This window comes from Chlorocebus sabaeus, chromosome 20 (assembly GCF_047675955.1).
Source record: "Chlorocebus sabaeus isolate Y175 chromosome 20, mChlSab1.0.hap1, whole genome shotgun sequence".
In the NCBI taxonomy this organism is placed as follows: Eukaryota; Metazoa; Chordata; class Mammalia; order Primates; family Cercopithecidae; genus Chlorocebus; species Chlorocebus sabaeus.
Window position 1 is genome coordinate 73,124,552 of NC_132923.1, and position 22,241 is coordinate 73,146,792.

The following is a 22,241-nucleotide window of genomic DNA, read 5'->3' on the forward strand; positions in this document are numbered from 1 at the left end:
GGGTATTTGTTAAAACTGGATTTTGTAAGGAAGTGTACAGATGGGCCTAGAAAAAGTTTCAGGAGCACGATTAAAGTCTCATTAAGCAAATAATTTTTGTCACCTAACACTTCTCCTTTCTCTCTTCCTCAATTTCCCATAAAACAAAAAAGGCCATTTATTTATTTATTTATTTTTTGAGACAGAGTCTCACTCTGCTGCTCAGACTGGAGTGCAGTGGTGCAATCTTGGCTCATTGCAACCTCCACCTTCCTGGGTGAAGTGATTCTTCTGCCTCAGCCTCCTGAGTAGCTGGGATTACAGATGCCCACGACCACACCCAGCTAATTAATAAATAAGGCCATTTCTGCTGTGGCGGTATCTCAGGAGGAAAGCAAAATGGTTGACGCTGCACACAAATTCCAGGGATATTTGCATTGGAAAGGAAGTGTAAAATTTTCAAAAGTTTCAGCATGCTGGGAGCATTGTGAATCATGGGCAGTGGCAATGGCAAGAGTAACTTTCTTTGTGTTGCATCTGACCCTACTTACAAATAAAGTCCTTCTGGCAAGCTCCTAATTGTAGTACAAAAAGTACAGAGCCTTGAATCAGCAAATCCGCCTGAAAGTTAATCTTGTCAACCACTATCTCTTTGACTCTGGAGTTAATTGATCCTCTGAGCCTTAGTTTTCCTATCTGTAAAACAGGGGAAAATAATACCCAATTGTCCATTCTGTCATGAGGACCAAAGTAAATAATAGACGTGAAAGCATTTTGAAAACCCTGGATAGCTACAGAGATGCAAGATGTTGTTGTGGATAGTAATAATTAAAATCTAAATTGTCACTCTAAACCATAAGACTAACAGCAACCTCACTTCCCGTTTAATTCCTGGTAAAAAGCATTTTCCAGAATGACATCCAGCTTTCATCTGTTGTTGTATAGTTTACTGGTAAGTGCTTGTGTACGGGTGGCAAGCAAAGTTCCCAGATGTGTCTAAGCCAATAGTCACACCAGAGACACATCATTTCAGGGTATGATTCCTTCTCTCTGAAAAACAGGAAAAAGGGTTTTAAGAAGTGGCACACACTTGGCCTGTTTAAGGGCAGCAAGGAAGCCAGTATGGTGAGCCGAGTGAGCAAGGGAAAAGGTGGTAGGAAATGAGATGAGAGACACAGGAAGAGCCAAGAGCCTGTCAGGTCAAGAGGAATTTGGATTTTCCTCCAAGAGGGAAGAAACTGACTGACTTTGAGCAGAGAATGAGATAATCTAACTTGAGTTTTTACCAGATCATTTTGGGGCAAGAGTACAAGCAAGGGGCCAGGGAGAAGATTGTTGCCATAAACCTGACAAGAGGCATGGTGGCTTGTACCAGGGTGTTAGCAGTGTAGGCCATGAGATGTGACTAAGCTCTGAATATGAGCAAGGGTGTGTAGGAGAGAACAGTGTCAAAGGTCATCTAGAAACTGTGGCTTGAGCAACTGGAGAGAAGATAGTGGAGCAGGGCTTAGGGAGACCAGGAGTTCTGCTTGCAGTTTTGTTTTGCTTTTAAAATAGCTGAAAGAATTAAACTTTTGAGTTTCATTAATACATTTTTCTATATGTGATTTTTTTTGAAAGGCACACCTAAAGCACATTATACTTTTCAAAGCAGTTTCTCATCCATTATCTCATTTGATCCTTCAAGTAACCTTGTGAGGTTGCTGCTACTAGCCCCATTGTATGTGTTAAGAGTTTGAGCAGAGAAGTAGATTCACAAAGACTGACATAGCATAAGGAATGTATTCGAGAAATTAGATCTTACGCAACTGCATTGGCTGCTGAAGTGTCTGTGCTGGGTGTTGTGCCTAAAGTTCACACAGGTCAGCCAGGCTGGAAGTCAGGAAGGACAGCTGGACATGAAGTGATGGAGACCAAGAATGAACTGGAACTTAGTGGAAAATGAGGAACCCATGAAGGTAAACTGGAAGCTGCATCTGTCTACCATGTCCTCCACCCTCAGTGTTGTGTAGGACCTGCAGGAGAAGCTGTGCCCTTTGCATGTGTAGTGGTTAATACTGAGTGTCAACTTGATTGGATTGAAGGATGCAAAGTATTGATCCTTGGTGTATCTGTGAGGGTGATGCCGAAGGAGACTAACACCGGAGTCAGTGGGCTAGGAAAGGCAGACCCACCCTTAATCTAGATGGGAACCATCTAATCAACTGCCAGCATGGCTAGAATACAAGGAAGGCAGAAAAATGTGAAAAGATGAGCCTGGCCTAGCCTCCCAGCCTACATCTTTCTCCCATGCTGGATGCTTCCTGCCCTCAAACATTGGACTCCAAGTTCTTCAGTTTTGGGACTCAGACTGGCTCTCCTTGCTCCTCAGATTGCAGACAGCCTATTGTGCGACCTTGTGATCATGTGACTTAATACTTAGTAAACTCATATATATATATATATATATATATATATATATCTCCCATTAGTTCTGTCCCTCTAGAGAACCTTGACTAATACAGCATGCAACTGCATACACCCTGGCATGGGACTTGAAAAAGCTAAAGGATCTTGCAGGAGCTGAAGGGGCTGTGGGACCCGGGCAGCCACTCACCAAGCTGAGCAAGCAGATTAGCAACAGTGTGTATGCTGCCACAGCATAACAATGGCTGCTGCTTCACTTCCACCTTCCAGATCTAGCACAGATTTGTGTTGTGGCCAACTCTAAAATCAGATCCGCACAGGAAAAGGAATTCTGAGAAACATGATTCCAGCTTAGCTAAACTGATGTGGTATAAAGATGAAGACAATGAAGACCCAGAGATGTTAAGTGACTTGCCCAGTGCTTTGCAGAACATTTGTAGCTGATTTATTAGGACCCGGTTTTGCTGACTCGAAGCCTACTGGCTTTAGTGGAACACTTGCTACATGCCAGCTACTGAATCATCTGATCCACAACACCACTATGGAGTAGGTATTATTATGCCCAGTTTCTAGATTACGAAATTGAGGCTCAGAAGGGTGAAGTCAATGAGCCAACATAACTCAACTATGGAAAGGTGAAACAGATTCAAATGCAGATTCGTTAGATCCCAAGCCCCACCCTCTTAACCTCCAGGTGTATGGTCTTTCCCTCCACTAACCCCATGTCCCACAGTTTCCCAGAGTGTGGTATCATAAGATGGTTCACACTAAAAGAGACCCTGGCATCGCAGTTTCCCCTCTGTAGTCTGTGATACTGGCCTGGGGCCAGTTCCCTCTCACTCCAGGGGTAGTATAAACACACAGATATGCTTCAGTGAGTGTGATTAGGAGTTGTACTGAAGGGAACATGTATTCTAAGCACTGTAGGGTAGAATACACTAGAGCACAGGCCCAGACGTGGAAGAAGCCCACCAGCTCTCAGCCACAGCAAAGAGAAGCACAAAAGTCAAGCAAGTGCCCCCATTGGTGCTAAGAAATTTCCCACAAGTGCAAAGACACCAGAAAATAGGGCTGGAGCAGCAGCATGACTCAGTGGGGACCAGGGAAGACCTATTGCTTTAGTAATAAAATCTAAGGGTTGTGACATCAGAGTTATCAAACAATGCTACATTCACTGAATTCTCCTAATAGTAATCATAGTTCTAATAAGAGCAATTAAGAGACATCTGCACCCCCATGTTTATTGCAGTACTATTCACAATAGCCAAGATATGGAATCAGCCTAGATGTCCAATAAGAGATGAATGAATAAAGAAAATGTGGTACATATACACAATGGAATACCGTTCAGCCATAAAAAAAGAATGAAATCCTGTCATTCCAGGCAACATGGATGAAACTAGAGGACATTATGTTATGTGAAATAAGCCAGGAGAAAACACCACATATTCTTATTCATATGTGAAAACTAAAAAAAAAAAAAAAAAAAAAAAAAAAAAAAAGTTAATTTCACAGAAGTAAAAAGTTGAACAGAAGATACTAATTTTAAAAAATGTATTTGCAGATACAGGATCTTCTTATGTTGTCCAGCTGGTCTTGAATTTCTGGGCTCAAGTAATCCTCCCACTCCGGCCTCCCAACATGATGGGAACTACAGAGATGCACTAATTTTAAAAAATTTATTTGTAGATATAGGATCTTCTTATGTTGTCCAGGTTGGTCTTGAACTTCTGGGCTCAAGCAATCCTCTCACTTTGGCCTCCCAAAGTGCTGGGATTACAGGCATGTGCCACCATACCCAGCTAAGATTTGTTAAAGGATACAAAATTATAGCTAGATAAGAGGAATAAATTCTAGTGTTCTATAGCACTGTAGGAAGACTATAGGTAACAATAATATATTTAGTTTCAAATAGCTAGAAGGAGGATATTGAGTATTTGAAATATTAAGAGATGATAAATGTTTGAGATGATGTCTATGCTAATTACCCTGATCTAATCACAACACAATATATGTATTAAAATATCACTATGTACCCCATGAATATGTACAATAATTACTTGTCAATTAAAAAATAAAATAAATGATTTAAAAATAATAGTAGCTATTAATTACTTATTTTAGTTGATTGTTTACTATTGATTGCCAGGCACTACTCTAGGCATTTCATATAAATTAACTCACAAGTATATATAGTAGGAAGTATTATTGGTTCATTTTACATACAGGGAAATTGAGGCAAAGAAAGGTCAGGCAACGTGCCACAATCACATGAACCAGGAGTCTGCCTCCAGAGCATAACCTCTCAACCTTAATATGAATCTGCTTCTCAGCAACCCTATACAAGAAGGAGAAAGGAAGACAGGGTGGCAGGGTGGTGGTGCTCATTTTGCAGTTGAAGAAACTGAGTCTTGGGATGGCTGAAGAAGTCGCCTAAAGCCCCCCTGCCAAGCCCAGAGTTGAAGCCAGCGCTGTGGAACTGCAAAGACCCTGCTCTTTTCACTTGACCACTCAGCCCTGTTAAGTTAGTGGCCCATTCAGGACTTGAGTTTGAATATCAAACTCCAGCCTAACCGCAGTTGCCTATGGTTTGCTAGAAGGACTTACTGCTTTCAATACCCAAGTGGGCAATTTGAATGCTGAGGTCAGCTCAGAGGCCAGAAGCCGTCTGCCTGGTGAACAGAAGGGTCCTCTCAATTTTCAGTCAGGAAAGGACCAGGACTGACCTTCCCACCTTGGAAACATTGCCTTTCACCCTGGAACCAGAAGAACAAACATAGTCTGATTCTTGGAGATGAGGCAGCTCCAGTTTTAGGGTACAGTCATAACTGTGGTTGCCTCAGTATTCAGCCCCTTGGAGGCAAAGGTGTAAACGCTCATCCATGATTCAACAAAATGCATTCACCAGTTTACTAGGCATCTGCTCCATGTGCCTGAAGGGGGACCTATAAAAGAGAGCTCACACACAGTTCCTGCCTTCAGTGACTTTATTGAGTAGCTGGGAAAACTCCAGTTCCCCTCCCATCACCTCCCCATGCCCCCATATACCTAAATAATGCCAATATACACAGCCACAGGGACCAGTAGAAGGTGGTAGGAAAATGACCGATAAAAGTTTCTTTCATCATTCACTCAATTCATGACTAAATATATGTTGAGTTTCTCTTATTTGTCAAGCACTGTACTACATACTTTGGATGTGAATCATATTTAACCTTCCTAATGCCCCCTGTATAGCAGCTATTAATACCTTTATTTTGCAGATAAGGAAAAAGACACATGAGAGAAAATGATTTGCTCAAGATCATCCTGTGAGGAAGTGTGAATAATTCCAGAACTCAGGTCTTCTGATTCTAGCTCAGTGTTCTTTTAATCACATCATACTAGAAAGAGAATTAGAAGATCCTTGAGTAAGATACATGACCAGAGATGCAAAAAGGAGGCAGACAAGTGAATCGGTGGGGAAGTAATCAGTTTTTTACCTACCAATGGGGGGCAGATGTGATAAAGACAGCTAGCTGTCAGACAGAGGTTCATGTTCCCCTTTCACAGTGGAGAGATGTCACCAGAAAGAGACTGCCAGGCCAGGGTCTCTCTTTCCCCTTGCACCTTGGTGTGCCCATGTAACTTGTTCTCACCAGTGGAAGGTGGGCAGAAGTGATGCCTGTTGCTTCTGGGCTGGAGTGTTTCAGAAGTGAGGCACCTTCTTTAACCACTTTCCCCAGCAACTGGGAAAAACAAGGGCTCCTTCGGTCGCTGGGTCCCTGCATCTCTGCTTGGAGAAGAGCAGCTTGGCAATTGGAAACATGCATTTGGGCTTAATGTGAGCAAGAAATGAACTTCTACTCTGTTGATTCATTCTACATTTAGGGGGTGTATTGTGACATCTAGCACTATCTTAACTAAATATGGCAGATGAGGCCAAAGTGCCAAAGTTCTGGGTTGTTGTGGAATAATTCATTCCACCTCAAAGATGGTCAGTTAAACCAATAAGGTACACTACACATAGGCTACCCACGCTTTCTGAGAACAGGAAAGGCCCTTGGTCAGACTGTGAACACCCCAGGGCTGAGCCTGTCTCATGGCTTTCCTCACTCCACTGTCTAGCACAGTGCCTGGCTTGTGTTCGATTCTCAGTACCTGCTTGAATGCGATAATCCCCCAGCTTCTCTCTGCCACCAGAACACATGAGCAGCCGCAAGACGGAAACTTAGTGGCAAATACCCTGAAACCAGAAACACAGGGAGCATTTCTAGAATGTTTAGGAGGGAATCTGAACTAAGCCTTGAGCCTCACCCAGATAGGAATCAGACAAACACTGTAGCACATGGCAATAGAGAAATATTTTGGTGTTAAGCAACATTACATTGAAAATAAACAAAAGAAGGAATCTCTCCATAAAATATCCTTGTGAAGGCCTTACCAGAGAAGATTTGCTATGTGATGAATTGAAGTGTTTTGATCCCGCTCCTAATCCATGACCATCCCTTGTATTCCAAAGGGGTTTTTCTGGTTAGGAAGTTTTATGTGGGGAGAGGTCCTTGAAATATCCTGAGGGAGAGTTTATGGTAAATGTTTTAACAGGGTACAGTAGCCAAAATATGATAATTGATGTAGAAAGAAACCCAGATGGTTGCTGAGATGTCAGGAAATGCAATTTTCTATTTTATCTGGGGAAAAGTTTTTCCCTGAATTCCAGAACTTACAGTGACCTGGCCTCACAAATAGTCTGATTTGCAGCCACTACACAAAAGCATCTTCCTCTGCTTGTTAGGGAGAGGATCTGGACCACTACTTCTGGGACCATTTGGCAACTGGATTAGCTCCCTCTAAGTTGCAGCTGAATACAAATGCTTTAGCTAAAAAAGAAAGTCATTCATCTGAAGGCCTGCAGGCTGATAAGCACTAATAAAATGATGAGAGACGGTACCAGATGACAAGAGTTCTGCAAATACTATTCCTTTATCACTAGTACTTTGAAGATATTTATCTTCACAACAACTCTGAAAAGTAAGTATCATTACCATCACTTTACAAACTTGCTAACTAAGGCATGCCAGTTATCCAGCTGGGAAATGGCAGACCTGGCTTCAAGTCCAGGTCTCGATGACACCAAAACCCACTATGCACTACAGTTGCTGTTTAGGTAATCCCCCTCCTGAGTCCAAATCCAACATACTTCCCACCACATCACCCCTGACTGGGGAAAAGGGAAAGACATTTTGCCTTATATCACACATGGTCCCTCTACATGAGGATTTTGCTTTGCTGAAGAGGTAGGGCTAAAATAATCTATGATTTTAAGGCTCAGGAGATGCCATATGTCCAATCTCTCAGAAGACGCCTTGCCCCTTGCTTTGGAGGTTAGTTAATTCAGCTGCCGCCACCACCAAAAGCAATAACATAAACTTCTTCTATGTTACCTCTGTCCTTACAGGTGCAGCCCTAACTTCTGTAACCTTCTTTTATGATGAGGTACCTGAAATACAACACTCTCAGCAGTTTAGAGCACAAAACTGATTTTAACACATTATGACACATCTGGGGATTCCAACCCCATGGAAACAGGTCAAATGCAGGCACTGAAACTTGCTGTAGAATTCAACTAGCACAGTTGGACACATAAAGCTGCCCTGACTTTCCAACCTGTTATATCTCTAAGCCCAACTAGACTAGTTACCCAAACCTCAGAGCTCGGGAGTGCCAAGTTCATTCTGGCTGGAAACCAAGTACAGTTTCCTGTTCAGACCAAAGTTGCTCACTCCAGAACCCCTTGACAAGCCTGTGTCACCTGCTCCCCTTTCTGGGTCCCTCCAAATTCCTTTCTCTGTGGGCCAGCCATGCTAGTTCCACTCAATCCCCTTGTTGAGAGCTTTTTTCTCTTTTTTATATCTTTGCCCTATAATATAATATTTTTAATGTTTATATCCCCTGGGCATCTAAAACTGCCTACTTATTACAAAAATATGACAAAAAGTATGACTCACAATCTTATTGCTTGTCCTCATCCTTCTTCATTTGCAGACCCAAGAGCTATAGTCAGTATAATCATACCAGAGATACAATTTTGGTGGTTTCTATATTTCTTTCTGGTTGGGATGGCAAATGAGTTTCATCTCTTGCCCCAACTCTGGCCAATCTACCTGAGGTACTGACTTGAGAAAGAGCCTAGGCTCAGCAGGTAAGTGTGCTGAAATCAGTTAGTGATTTCTGCACAGGCACATATGGTGGGGAGAAGGTAGCATGGAAGCATACAGACACACCTGCTTTACTGTACTGTTAATGTTCAGGGCATTAATAGATCATCTGAAAACATGGCCTCCAAAAATTCCTCCCAGCCAGGACAGACTTGCAGGTTCAGTTTCCCCTCCTCTTTAATCTCACTGCAACCTCAAACTCCTGGGCTCAAGGGATCTTCCTGCCTCAGCCTCCCAAGTAGCTAGGACTACAGATGCACACCACAATGCTCCATTTTTCTGTTTTGTTTTGTTTTGTTTTTTGTAGAGACAGGGTCTCATCATCTTGCCCAGGCTGGTCTCAGATTCCTGGGCTCAAGTGATCCTCCCACCTCAGCCTCCCAAAGTGCTAGGATTACAGGCATGAGCCACTGCTCCCAGCCTTGGGCTGCCTTTTTGATTGGCTTTGACCAATAAAATGCAGTGGAAATAATCCTATGGACTTCCAGTTCTTTTTTTCTTTTTTTTTTTTTAAGATGGAGTTTCACTCTTTTTTTTTTTTATAGCATACTATTTATTTTTTTGTGCTACTTATAATCTTTTTTATTTATGTATTTATTTTTTATTCAACTTTATGTTCTAGGGTACATGTGCACAACATGCAGATTTATTACATATGTATACATGTGCCACGTTGGTGTGCTGCACCCATTAACTCATCATTTACATTAGGTATATCTCCTAATGTTATCCCTCCCCGCTCCCCACAATAGGCCCCGGTGTGTGATGTTCCCCTTCCTGTGTCCAAGTGATCTCATTGTTCTGTTCCCACCTATGAGTGAGAACATGCAGTGTTTGGTTTTCTGTTCTTGCGACAGTTTGCTGAGAATGATGGTTTCCAGCTGCATCCATGTCCCTACAAAGGACATGAACTCATCCTTTATTATGGCTGTGTAGTATTCCATGGTGTATATGTGCCACATTTTCTTAATCCAGTCTGTCATTGATGGACATATGGGTTGATTCCAAATCTTTGCTATTGTGAATAATGCTACAATAAACATACATATGCATGTGTCTTTATAGCAGCATGACTTATGATCCTTTGGATATATACCCAGTAAAGGGATGGCTGGGTCAAATGGTATTTCTAGTTCTAGATCCTTGAGGAATTGCCACACTGTTTTCCACAATGGTTGAACTATTTTTCAGTCCCACCAACAGTGTAAAAGTGTTCCTATTTCTCCACATCCTCTCCAGCACCTGTCATTTCCTGACTTTTTAATGATTGTTATTCTAACTGGTATGAGATGGTATCTCATTGGGGTTTCACTCTTGTTGCCCAGGCTGGAGTGCAATGGTGCGATCTTGGTTCACCACAACCTCCATCTCCGGGTCCAAGCGATTCTCCTGTCTCAGCCTCCTGAGTAGCTGGGATTACAGGTATGTGCCACCACGCCCAGCTAATTTCGTATTTTTAGTAGAGATGGGGTTTCTCCATGTTGGTCAGGCTAGTCTGGAACTCCCGACCTCAGGTGATCCATCTGCCTCAGCCTGCCTAAGTGCTGGGCTTACAGGCATGAGCCACCTCACCTGGCCAACTTCCAGTTCTTAAGAGACCTTGCAGCCTTTGTGCATTCTCTTGGGATTCAGCTACCATGTAAAGAAGTTCAAGTTAGACTAGAGGAAAGATGTCACACAGGGAGGGAGGGAGGCCCAGTCATCCCCCAGATGTTCCAGCCACCCCCAGTGAGGCACCAGACATGGGAATAAAGCCATCTTGGATATTCAGCCCTTCCAGATTCCTAGCTGAATGTATCCACACAAGTGACCTGGTTAATGCCAGATGTGCCAGAAGAACTGTCTAGCAGAGCCCAGCCAATCCACAGAATCATGAGGAATAAAAAAATATGGATTATGCCACAATTTGGGGGTATTGTGTTATAAAGCAATAGATAATACATACAACATTTTTATCTTAATCGCTGACTTTCTTAATTTCTACTTTAGACTATTAAGTCACCTCCTGTATAACATCTTCATTGACCCTCTCTAACCAAACGGAAACTTCACTCTTTCTTTTGTGTCCCATCTGACTCCTTACTTCTTAGTGTACATATTTGCTTGCACATCTATCTCCCTTTCTGAACTGTGGACTTCTGGAGGCTGCCATCTGGGTTTTATTCACATTTGTATCACCAACTCTATTAGAGAATGTCTGTCACAGTGGTAAGAGCTCAATAAATGTTTGATGAATTAATGAACTAAATGATTGAACTAATCATTGCACTGAGTCTTCCCTTTGACTGTATTCCTCCTCTCCTCCACCTCATGTAGTGGCATGTCATCTCTTACTTCATCAAGTCTCATATCAGCAAGGACTTCCTCTACTCTACTACCACATCCAAAATAGTAACTTCCTCTCTCCTTTTCTATCCTTTTACCCTATTTTATTATTTTCCTTCATAGTACATATAACCATCTGAGAGTTTATATACCTACTTATTGTTTGTCTCTCCCCAACAGAATATAAAGTCATGATGTCAGGGACCTTTTTTTATTCACCACTATGCCCCAGTACTTAGAACAATGCTTGGTACCTTAGAGGTTTTCAACAAATATTCATTGGATAAATAAGTAAATTTACGTTTCATAAAAGGAACAACAAATGTGGGTGATTTTTCCGCTTTTGCTTTGGACTGTTTTGCATTTTAGCTTGAGCCCTTACACTGTGCATGATTAGGACACCTTAGGATCCAGCTCACCTCTCTGTCCTGGGCACACTGAAAACTACTCTTCCCAGCTATCTTGCAGTTAGATGTGGCCACATGACTACGTCTGGCCAAGGGCCTCTGCAGGGAAGTGACAGGTAGCACTTCTAGGCTGAAGCACAACCTGGAGGGTGCAGCTCTCCATGTTCTCTTGCTTTGCCTTGTGCTGAGATGATGGAGCCACCAAATCAAAGGCGCCTGGGGTTTCTGAGTCACTGTATGGAGAACAGCTGTCCTGGAGAGTCGCCCATAACCACAGGGGACTTTGCATGAGTCAGAAATAAACTTTTGTTAAGTTAAGTCACTGAGATTTCAGAGTGGGCTGTTACTGAAACACAACCTAGCACAATCTGATCACAAAAAGCCTATTTGGTTTAAATTCCTTTGCATTTAAGAAACAAAAGAGGCAAATGCAGAGGAAAGAGAAAAACAGTGAGGTATTTTCATCATCCAAATACTAATTTACAATTTCAAAATACAAAAGTATCCATTCTGAGCCTGGCATGGTGCCAGGTACCAGCCACACCCTGAGGACACAGAGATGAATCTGACTCAGTCTCTCCTCCAAGGAGAGACTCTTCTCCAAGGCGGCATGCCATTAAAATATGCTGGGATAGTGCATGGGTGTAGTTATACTATCTATGTGTTCAGGGCACATGGAGGGTGGGACCCTTCGTTCTGACCAGATGCTATTTCCATATGAAGGTCACTCTGGGCACTAATAGCCAGGTATGTTGGACACATTTTCTCTAATATTTATAACAACTCTGCATCATGGGAAGGATTAGCCCATTCTACAGATAAGGAATCTCAAGGTCAGAGAGGTTAAGCACCTGGCTCAAAGTCACAGTGCAAGTAAGCACTGTATTTGCTGGTAGTTCCTAGAGGTCTGTACAGCACAAGCTCCCTCTTATAATTCCTGCCCAGTGACCCAGTTCTGACTTTAATATCTTGAATTATTCTGCCCACTCCTCACCCCTGGGGTTATTGTTTCCTTTCTGTGTATTTGAAACGGCAAAGTAAAAATCCCAACTATCTGCCATAAAATATGAAGAAAAGTATTACTTTTAACTAGAAGGATGTGGTCATGGCAGCAGGAACCTAGCAGGGCGGGTGGGTCAGTTGACAGCAAGGGTCTTACAAACCCATGCCACTTGTCTTTCCCCACCAACCTCATCTTGCCACTTCTGCAAAGTCATTGAGGGAACAACTGCTCACTCTGAAGAACAGCCAAGAAGCACAACTCTGAAGCTGATGCACTCATGCCAAGCTGTCCTCTGGGCCTACTGCCTTTGAGCCTGGAGTCCTCCCATTGCTGTGTCTGGGTTGGTTTTATAGTTTCTTTAAGACTAAAAATACCTCGAAGTGGCCCCTTGCCCTTTATTCATTGGTAAGTCCAAACCTGTGATCCAATTGCTTCTCTAATGAGAGGTAATGAAGGAGGAAGTGGGGAAGTCAGCCACCTGGACTGCAGGGAGTCGCAGGTGGCCCTAAGAGAAGCCAGAAAGGCTCCTGCCATTGCAACTTTGGTTGGTGAATGTACTAGGGAAGGACAAGGAACAGAAACGCAGGCATCAGCTAAAGAACAGAAGATCTTTAGAAACAAAGTATTTCTAATCCTTACATTTCATTGAGACATCATTAGCCCAAGAACCATGACATTTTCTCAGTGGCAAAATTCAATGATATCAGAGTAAAGGGCAAGGTAGACATGCTATTCTAACAGTTTCTAAGGGCAAATGCCAGGGGGGTGTGTGTGTGTGTTTAAAATAGATCTTGACTGGATGCGGTGGCTCACACCTGTAATCCCAGCACTTTGGGAGGCCAAGGCGGGTGCATCACCTGAGGTCGAGAGTTCGAGAACAGCCTGACCAACATGGAGAAACCCCATCTTTACTAAAAATACAAAATTAGCCAGGTGTGGTGGTGCACGCCTGTAATCCCAGTTACTCGGGAGGCTGAGGCAGGAGAATCGCTTGAACCCGGGAGGCAGAGTTTGCAGTGAACCAAGATCACGCCTTGCACTCCAGCCTGGGCAACAAGAGTGAGACACCATCTCAAAATAAATAAATAAATATTTTTAAAAATAAAATAAAACAGATCTTACCCACAATTACAACTGGGCCAAGACTTGAACCTAAATCCCTCTTACTCCAAAATTCACATAACACCCAAGCATCCTCCATTTTACCCAATGTGCCTATATCGAGTCATATGTCGAAAACTGGAAAACATTCATTCTTCTCATTTGTGTCAGAAGCTCCTGGGTTTTCACAGGGACCTTTTGAGGACAATGCTTTAACCAGTGATTTTCAATCTTTTTTTCTGGCTCCAAACCAAAAATAAATATCCATATTTCTGCCACGAGCAGTAGCTCACTGTGTCATAGACATAAAGTTTCAATGCAGAGTAGGGGTTCAGGGAAGAAAGCATGTGTGCACTGAACAAGCCCCTTAGGTTATTTGGGTACATCATGGAGAGATAGTTAATGTGGGTGTCTACATGGCACAGACCCTTGGATCGAGCTATTGTCGGGCCTGGTCTTCATGAGACAGATCTGTTTTATTCCTCTTTCTTAAAAAAATGTAAACATTTCTCATTATTAAGACAATTAAAAATAAACTCTAGTTGGGGTGTGGTGGCTCACACCTGTAATCCCAGCACTTTAGGAGGCCAAGGTGGGCAGATAACAAGGTCAAGAGCTCGAGACCATCCTGGCCAACATGTTGAAACCCCATCTCTACTAAAAATACAAAAATTAGCTGGGCGTGGTGGCGGGCGCCTGTGTTCCCAGCTACTCAGCGGGCTGAGGCAGGAGAATCTTGAACTCAGCAGGCAGAGGTTGCAGTGAGCCAAGATCGCGCCATTGCACTCCAGGCTGGTGACAGAGCAAGACTCCGTCTCAAAAAAAAAAAAAAAATCAAAAAACAGAACTCTAATCTGCTTGGATCACTCTCTGTTCCCTTTCTATTTTGCTGGAAAATTAGACCAGCTGGGAGCTACATGTACAGGAGGACACGGACGTTGGTATCAGAGAGATCCAGTCTTGAATTCCAATTTCTTTCCAGGCAGGGCAATAAACACCTTGAGCCTCAGTTTCCTCATCTTCCTCATCCTTAGAACCAGGTTTGGAGTGTCTTACAAGCAATAGACAATAAATGGTGAGTTTTCTGGTAGGCTGCTCTCTCAGAATGTAACTTCACAAGTACACTTCCAAGAATTGGCCTAGTGCATATTACTGTCCTTTGTAATAGCTATAGTGTATTCCATTGTGATACTGTGTCGAAATCTGCCTGCCATTTCCCCAATACTGGGAATCTGGATTGTTTCCAGTTTTTCTTTCTTATGCATTGATCTGCTGTGAACATCTTTAGACAGATGGATTTTTTCTCCCTTAGGTTATTTCCTTAGACAAAATTCCCAGAAGTGGAATTACTGGGTCAAAGAGTAGGAAGAACTCTGTAGCCCTTATTATTTATTGCCAGATGAATTATCATTTTCTAAGAAGGCTATCAGCTGGGAGAGCGCTGCATATGAGGTAGTTTCCATATACCACTGCTGTCTCTGCCATGAGCTCTACTGGAAGAACCATCCCCAGCCTCTCATTCTGTGGCTGGCACTAAGTGGTAGGAGATAGGGACTAGAGAAGAAAGATAAAGACCTGGAATGTGTAGGGATGCAGAGCTGGGAGAAGGAAAATGGATAAAGCTGTCTGCATTTAGGGATTAGGGTCTGATATGACTAAGCACTTTGATCTAGAAATAAATGATACTGGGAGAAAAATCCTTCAAATAAGTTAATATTTATTGCTTTTGTTCTATATACATTTATGAGCACTTACCTAACATGTGCCAAGCACTAACATTTATATGATGTCTGAACCTGTCCCCCGACTCCTTTTGTAATATGAGGAAGACAAGGGGGTTTAAGTCTAGCCCTGCTTAGGCTTCTCTTTGGCTAAGATACTGGAAGAGAGAAATCTTGCTTAAGAAACTATGAAGACAAAATTGAGAATATGAGGAAAGCCACAAACCAGAGGCAGATAATAAAACTGGTGGTGCAGACACAAATCAAGGATTACCCTGAGATGCGTGAATGAAAAAGTCAGGACAAGAGCAATGGGAGTGTATATGGGGTGAAGTGGAGACCTGGGGGAGATGGTAAACCAAAGCAGTGTCCTGAAAGCTTTTAAATGATGCTGTTCAAATCTCAAATATCCTTGCCAACATTGTTTTCTACTTGATCTACCAATAACCAAGAAAGCTGTATTAAAATAGTGAAGGATTTGTTAATGCCTCTTCATAGATCAAACTGCTTTTGTTTCTATATTTTGAAGGTGTACTATTAGGTAAATGTAAGTTTTCAATTGTTATGTTCCTAACAAATCAAACCTCTTAGCATTATGTAGTGATTTTTCTTTATCTTTTTAAATGCTTTTTTCCTCAAAGTCTGTTTTGTTTTATAGGCCTGCTTTCTTTTGGTTAATATTTTCCTGACATATTTTTTCTAGGTTTTGACATTCAAACTTTTTTTTCCTTGTGTTTTATTTAGTCTCTTATAGAAAGGACATAGCTGGAGTTCGTTTCTATGCGGTATGAGGGTCTTTGTGCTTTAACAGGACAGCTTAGTCCATTTTCCTTCTGTTTCTTTCTTGCTTGCTTTATTTTCTTTCTTTCTTATCTCTTTATCTTTTTTTTTGAGACAGAGTCTCACTCTGCCCCCAGGCTGGAGTGCAGTGGCGCAATCTTGGCCCACTGCAACCTCCACCTCCCGGGTTCAAGCAATCCTCCTGCCTCAGCTTCCCAAGTAGCTGGGACTACAGGTGCACACCGCCACACCCAGCTTATTATTAATATTATTCTTGTTTTTGTATTTTCAGTAGAGACGGGGTTTCACCATGTTGGCCAGGATGGTCTCAATCTCTTGACCTCGTGATCTGCCCACCTTGGCCTCTAAAGGGCTGGGATTACAGGTGTGAGCCACCATGTTCCTTTCTTCTTTGCTCTCCTCTCCTCTCCTTTCCTTTCTTTTCTCCTTCCTTCCTTCCTTCCTTTTTCTCTCTCTCTTTCTTTCTTCTCTCTCCCTCCCTCCTTCCTTTCTTTTTTTCTGTCTCTCCCCTCCCTCCCCACCTTTCTTTCTTCCTTTCTTCTCCTTCCTCGCTACCTCCCTCCCTCCCTTCTTTCCTTCCTTCCTTCTTTCCTTCCTTCCTTCCTTCCTTCCTTCCTTCCTTCCTTCCTTCCTTCCTTCCTTCCCTCCTTCTTGCTTTCTTTTTCTTTCAAGATGGGGTCTTGCTATATTGGCCAGGCTGATCTCAAATTCCAGAGATATGGCAATTCTTCCACATCAGCCTCCCAAGTAGTCAGAATTACAAGGGTGCACCACTATGCCCAGAATTTTTTCCCTTATTTTGATTACTGACTTGTTTGGATTTATGTCTACTCTCTTATTACTGTTTATCCTTCTACTCATTCTGCCTTTCCTGTTTTACACCCACCCTTCCTACCTCCTTTGGATTGACTGCATTTTTTCTCTTCCCTGTCCTAATTCTCCCCCTACATGCTTGGAATTTATTAATTAAAGTGCTATGTCATTCTTTTGAACAAAGTTTAAATAGTATTGTTTTCTCCAAATATGCTATGACTTCAGGATGCCTTAAATCTGATCTCCCACTCTTCTAAATTCATATGCTACTTTTGTCTGTTCTACGCTCTTTGCCCCCAACAGATATTAGACATTATTATTATTTCATAAATTAAATGTTTTCTTAAGTGTTATCTGCAAATTTACCAAAATACACATTCACCATAGGTCCTTGCACCCTCCATCTATTCTGTCTGAGATACATTCCTGAGATACAAACATTTTACAAACATTCTGAGATACAAACATTTTATTAAGTGTCTGCTGCTTGTAAACTTACTGCATTTTTGTTTTTCCTGAAAATTTCTGTATTTTGCCCTTATTTTTGACTGGTTCTTTTCCTGGGTATGAGATTCTAGCTTGTTTTATGTCACTGCATTGACGATTTCGTTTCACCCTTTTCTGGCTTCAATATTTTCTCTAGATAAGTCAGCCCTCAGAAAAATTGCTGCTCTTTTGAGAAAAGTTATGTCTTTCCGACATTATCTTCTCCTTCCTCCCATCTCTAAATATCTTTTTGATTTTCTGAAGTTTTGCCATGATTTGCCTCTCTCTCTCTCTATATATATATATATATATCTCCACATATATTAATATATACACATATATACATATACCTATTTTTTTATTATCCAGCTTGAAATTTATTGTTGTTTGGAACTGAGGGTTGCTTTGTATTGCCTCCCTGTTCTCCAGAACATAGACTCTGAGGAAAAGATTAGCATGCCGAAAACGCACTCGGGAGGGCTCTCAGAACTGGGACCTGTGGAGGAAGCAAAGGAATAGGACTGAGCACAGAGTGGAGTTGGGCTGTGATGCAGTCACAAAAAAGCCCTCATCCCATTCCATAGAGAGCTCTGGTGTTCGAAGGGCCCTAAAGCATTGTTCCTAACTGGGGCAATGGGGCTGAGCTTTTATGACCGCGCAGCAATGACCCATTAGGCTCAGGGCTGCCCTTAAGGAAGGTATGTGGCATTGAGCAAGGCAACTCTCTTCAGCTGAGGGCAGCCTCTGGGACTGGACTCAGCCATACGCTATCAATTGCCAACACTCTTAGTAGCTGGGGGAATGAGTGCTTTGGTCCTGGGAGTGGGGAGACAGAATTTGGCTGGGGCACCACAGCATCCACACCAGTCCATACCTCATGTGGCTCAGACCCAGTCCTTTGGTGTGTGTCCTGAAAGCAGATCTTTCAGGATTCTAGTGGACCTCTTTTTCTAGAGAAACTTAAAAGAGGAAGGTTAATGCTGTAAACTAATGTGTTGCCTGTACCTGGTTCCAAGGACAAACCAGATACTCAGCATCTTCTTCATCTCCTATCACTCCCCTCAGTCTCAGCTACTGCCTCTGCAGGTTCAGATAGCTTACCTGGTGAGGGTGACCCAGACCTTCATATCTGAGGGATTTGAACTCTTGTTCCTCTGCCTTTCTCAGGCAGTGACTGCTACACTTACCTACTTACCATCAATACTGGGCAAAAAGTATCAAGAAACACTCAAATGGATCACCTGGGTGCCAAACATATTCTTCCCTGCCCCCACTGTGTAACACCAGTGCTACCTCTTCCTGATGGTCAGGATCAATTACTCCTGCCAGGAGCCTGAAAGGACTACAGAGAAAGATGTGGCTTAACATTTAATGGGATTCTTGCTGTGTCCCTTGGTTGAAGCATTTTCTCCCTGTGAGCCAACACTGCTAAACCTCTAGAAACCAGGGCTGTGAAAATGAAACACAAATTCCCCAAGTGAATAACTGAGAGTGATGATAAAGGGGCTATTCCTACACAAACCCCTGGGTTCCTTGACCTGCGTATTTGACCTTCTGGGGACATTACATCATCTCCATAGCAGATTGGGCTTTTCTAGACCCAGACGGGGCTATTCCACCAAGGTTGAGTTCCAACCAGGAAGAAATGGAACCTTGTGTCATATAATAATAATTTACTATAATAATTGTGCCAGCCTTGCTTTTCACAGTTAAATCCTGAAACCTGGCCTCTATTTCTGAGATTTTATCATCCCTATTCTTATTGAGATCTTATCATTCCTATTGTTACTATGATAATTGCACATCCTTTGCTTCTCACAGTTAAACGCTGAAACCTGGCCTCTATTTTTGATATCTAATCATCCTTACTGTTATTAGGAGCCCAAATCTCCCAGCATTAACTCTGGTCTATAGACAGCAGCCATCACTGAGCTTCTCCATGATGATGGTCTTTTTGTCAGTGTGTTGCCTATTGCTTCGGCAAACGAAGTGTTTTCGGAGCCCATCTGTGGAACAGAGTCTTCTGGTGGATTTACCAGTCTTACACAGTTTATTCATTCTGGTATGCACAGTTCTCTGAGCCATTCAGTCTCTCCTTTCAATGTCTTCCATAGTGACTCTGGTATTTCCACTTCACTTCTGCGGCTTAAAGCCCTCTCCAACCTTCTAAGAGTCACCTGGAGGTGTGCTAACACTGCCTCCCAGGGTCCTAGGCGGGGAGTTTGCTGCCACACCTATAAACTCTCCCTCATCCAGTTGTATGGTCAGTCTCCCCTTGATCCAGCACTCTCAGAGTCCAGGCCCACACATACTCTCCCAGCTTCTGTACTTGTGGGTTAGGTCCTACAGCTTCTCTGAAATCTAGTTTCTTTCTTTCCTGAATAGGCTCAGTACTTTCCTGGCAAGGATATGTTTTGATTTAATTCTATCTTTTTTTGTCTCGTGGCAAAAAGGTGGGTAAAGAGGGAGGTCATGTGTTCACTTGCAGCGTAATGGTCTCTACATTGTCTACAAGCAAGGGGGAAGCACTGGCCTCTAAGAAGGAGTTGGGGGCTACTTCTGCCAGCCTGAAGAATTCAGGGGAATCTGGACACTCAAGATTTTGAAGCGCATTAACCCAGATGTGCTTCTGCCATAACACAGGGTTCCATTTCTTCCCGGTTGGGACTCAACCTTGGTGGAATAGCCCCGTCTGGGTCTAGAAGCTCTACTTCTCTTATAATTAAATCCTGGGCCTGATCCTCAGTTCTTTCTATTCCAGATCTCAGGAGATGAGAATTTCTTTCTATGCTGCTAAATATTTACTCTCAGCCTTTCATTATCTTTCTCAAAAGCATCAATAACTAACTCTCAGACATACCCATCCAACTTCATTCTCTTTATGACTCCATATCACCCAAACACCTGACCCACCACAAGATTCCTTAAATGTATATACCTTTCCAGTTCACCATGATGACAATTTTCACAACTGAACTGCTATTTTGTGCCAGGAGCCATCTCTATTCCATCTACCACCAATGATGGCGTTCTTATTGCCAGCTCAAAATGCAGCTTAAAATTTTCCCACTAATATTTACATTCTTGGCTACTCTGAGAACCATCTGCTGCAGGCTGGGTTTCCCGAGAAGCAGACTTGGAGATGGACATAAGCATATCGGAACTGGGGAGCATTCTTGGAATAAATACCTTGACAGACATGAAGGAACAGAATTGGCCAGGGGAAGAAGTTGGCGTGTTGAAGCAAAGGTCTCAGCTAATCCCAGGTGGAGCTCTGGAGCTTGGATGGACCTGCAGAGTAATCCTGACTTGGGGCAAAGAGGCTGGCTTGACTCCTCTGCATTCACTACTCATTGGAGGCAGACTGCCCTCAGGAAGGCATTGTGACTTTGGATGTGCTCAACTCCTCAAGAAAGTTTGAAGTCAAAGAACAGAAGTAAAAGGGAGCCATAGCCTGAGGAAGCAGTATGAACAAGGAAATATTTATTTGAATGAAGGAGACTTTAGTACTTTTTAGGCAAAAGGGAGGGGAGTTTTTCAGGCACTAGGAGGTCTATGGCCTGGCTATGTGTGGAGGCAGAGAAGGCGATAAAGAAGAAAAACATACACACTCGCGGCTTTGCTGAGAACTGGCGACACCGTGAGAGAAGCAGCCCCGAAAACGATGGGCTGCTCAGGACAAGAGTTCCGTGTACAAGTACAGATGTGTGTGTTTAAAAGTTACTCATTAAACAACCGTGAGAATGGAGAAGTATGCCTCCAACTCATACAGATGGGGAGATCTCGAAGGGAACCAGACCTGGAGAAGGATCTATGCTTTGAGAACATCTGCAATTAAAAAAACCTGCTGAATTTAATCAGCATTCCCCAAACTTCTATGACCATGAAAATTCTAATTTTAGGGGAATGCCTATTGACATGTCTCAGAACATTCCTCAAAACACAGTTTGGAAAATGATAAGCCCAGTAATAACCTCAAGACTTTAATCAATCTCTTAATGGCCAATTTATAATCAGGACCAAAATGGAATGAAATAGGATTAAAAAAAAAACAAAAACCCTTCCTTATTCAATGATGCTTCCATTTGGAGGACATTTACCAAGTATCTGCTATGTACTAAACCCTGTTCTGGGTCCTAAGGACATGGGGTGACAAAAGTCAAATGCCCTGTCCTCAAGGAACTGGCCACCTGCAAGGGGACCCAGAGGGTCTGTAAGTAAATAGTCTTATACCGAGCAGTAGGTTTCTTGGCAGGGAGGAAGTTGCCCGGTGACTAAGCCAGAGCCTATGCTTGTCCAGACACGGTCTGGACACCTGAGGAAGGAGGAAGGCGGGAACCAGGCATGGAGAGACGTAAGATGGTAAGGGGAGGCCAGGATTTGGGGTAAGGATTTACCTGGACTGACTCTGCCATTCCTGGTCATGCCATCTTGTCCCAGGCCAGAGTTTTCATCTCTCTGAGCTTCTGTCTCATTTGCAGAATGAGGATAGTAATCATTCACACCTCACAGCCTCTCCCTTAGGATTACACAGGAGAAAGCGATGTAAAAAAAGTACACCAACAGTAAAGCACTCCACCAACAGAGATCTCATGACTGACATTTCTTCACAAAGTGTATTTCAAAGAAAGCTAAACAAACTCCCCCAAACTTTCCACTCTCAGGGCTATTTTTATTTTGTGATTTTCCAAGCCTCAAAATGAAATTGAAATGTAAAAAAACCATCAGCGGCTGCTTTTTATATGGTAGTTTATAAGAGTCAGGATGAAATAGAAATCATGATAGCACAAGGCCCCTAGTTTACATTCTCAGAGGGAGGCTGAGAGCTGGGAGCACTAATGACTTTGGGGAGGGCAGCTGAAATCACTAACGCCAGCCTGGCTCTAACCAGCCTGTGTAGTTTTAAGTGGTCTAATCAGCCCTGCTTTTCACAAACACAAATAAATAAAAATTGACATTACATCGGGCAACAATATGGCATACCCTGTGCAATTAGAACCAG

The 22,241-nt window shown here is 42.7% G+C and overlaps 1 long non-coding RNA gene across 1 annotated transcript in view; it reads right to left on the reverse strand.

Annotated features, from left to right (window-relative positions):
- Positions 1-212: 212 nt before the first annotated feature.
- Positions 213-22,241, reverse strand: part of LOC119625190 (uncharacterized) — a 28,903-nt gene continuing 6,874 nt past the window's right edge. The window contains exons 2-3 of the long non-coding RNA XR_012089642.1: positions 21,637-21,758; positions 213-1,029 (exon numbers count right to left, since the gene is read on the reverse strand). This is a non-coding gene — a long non-coding RNA (uncharacterized lncRNA). The remainder of the gene's footprint in view (positions 1,030-21,636; positions 21,759-22,241) is intronic.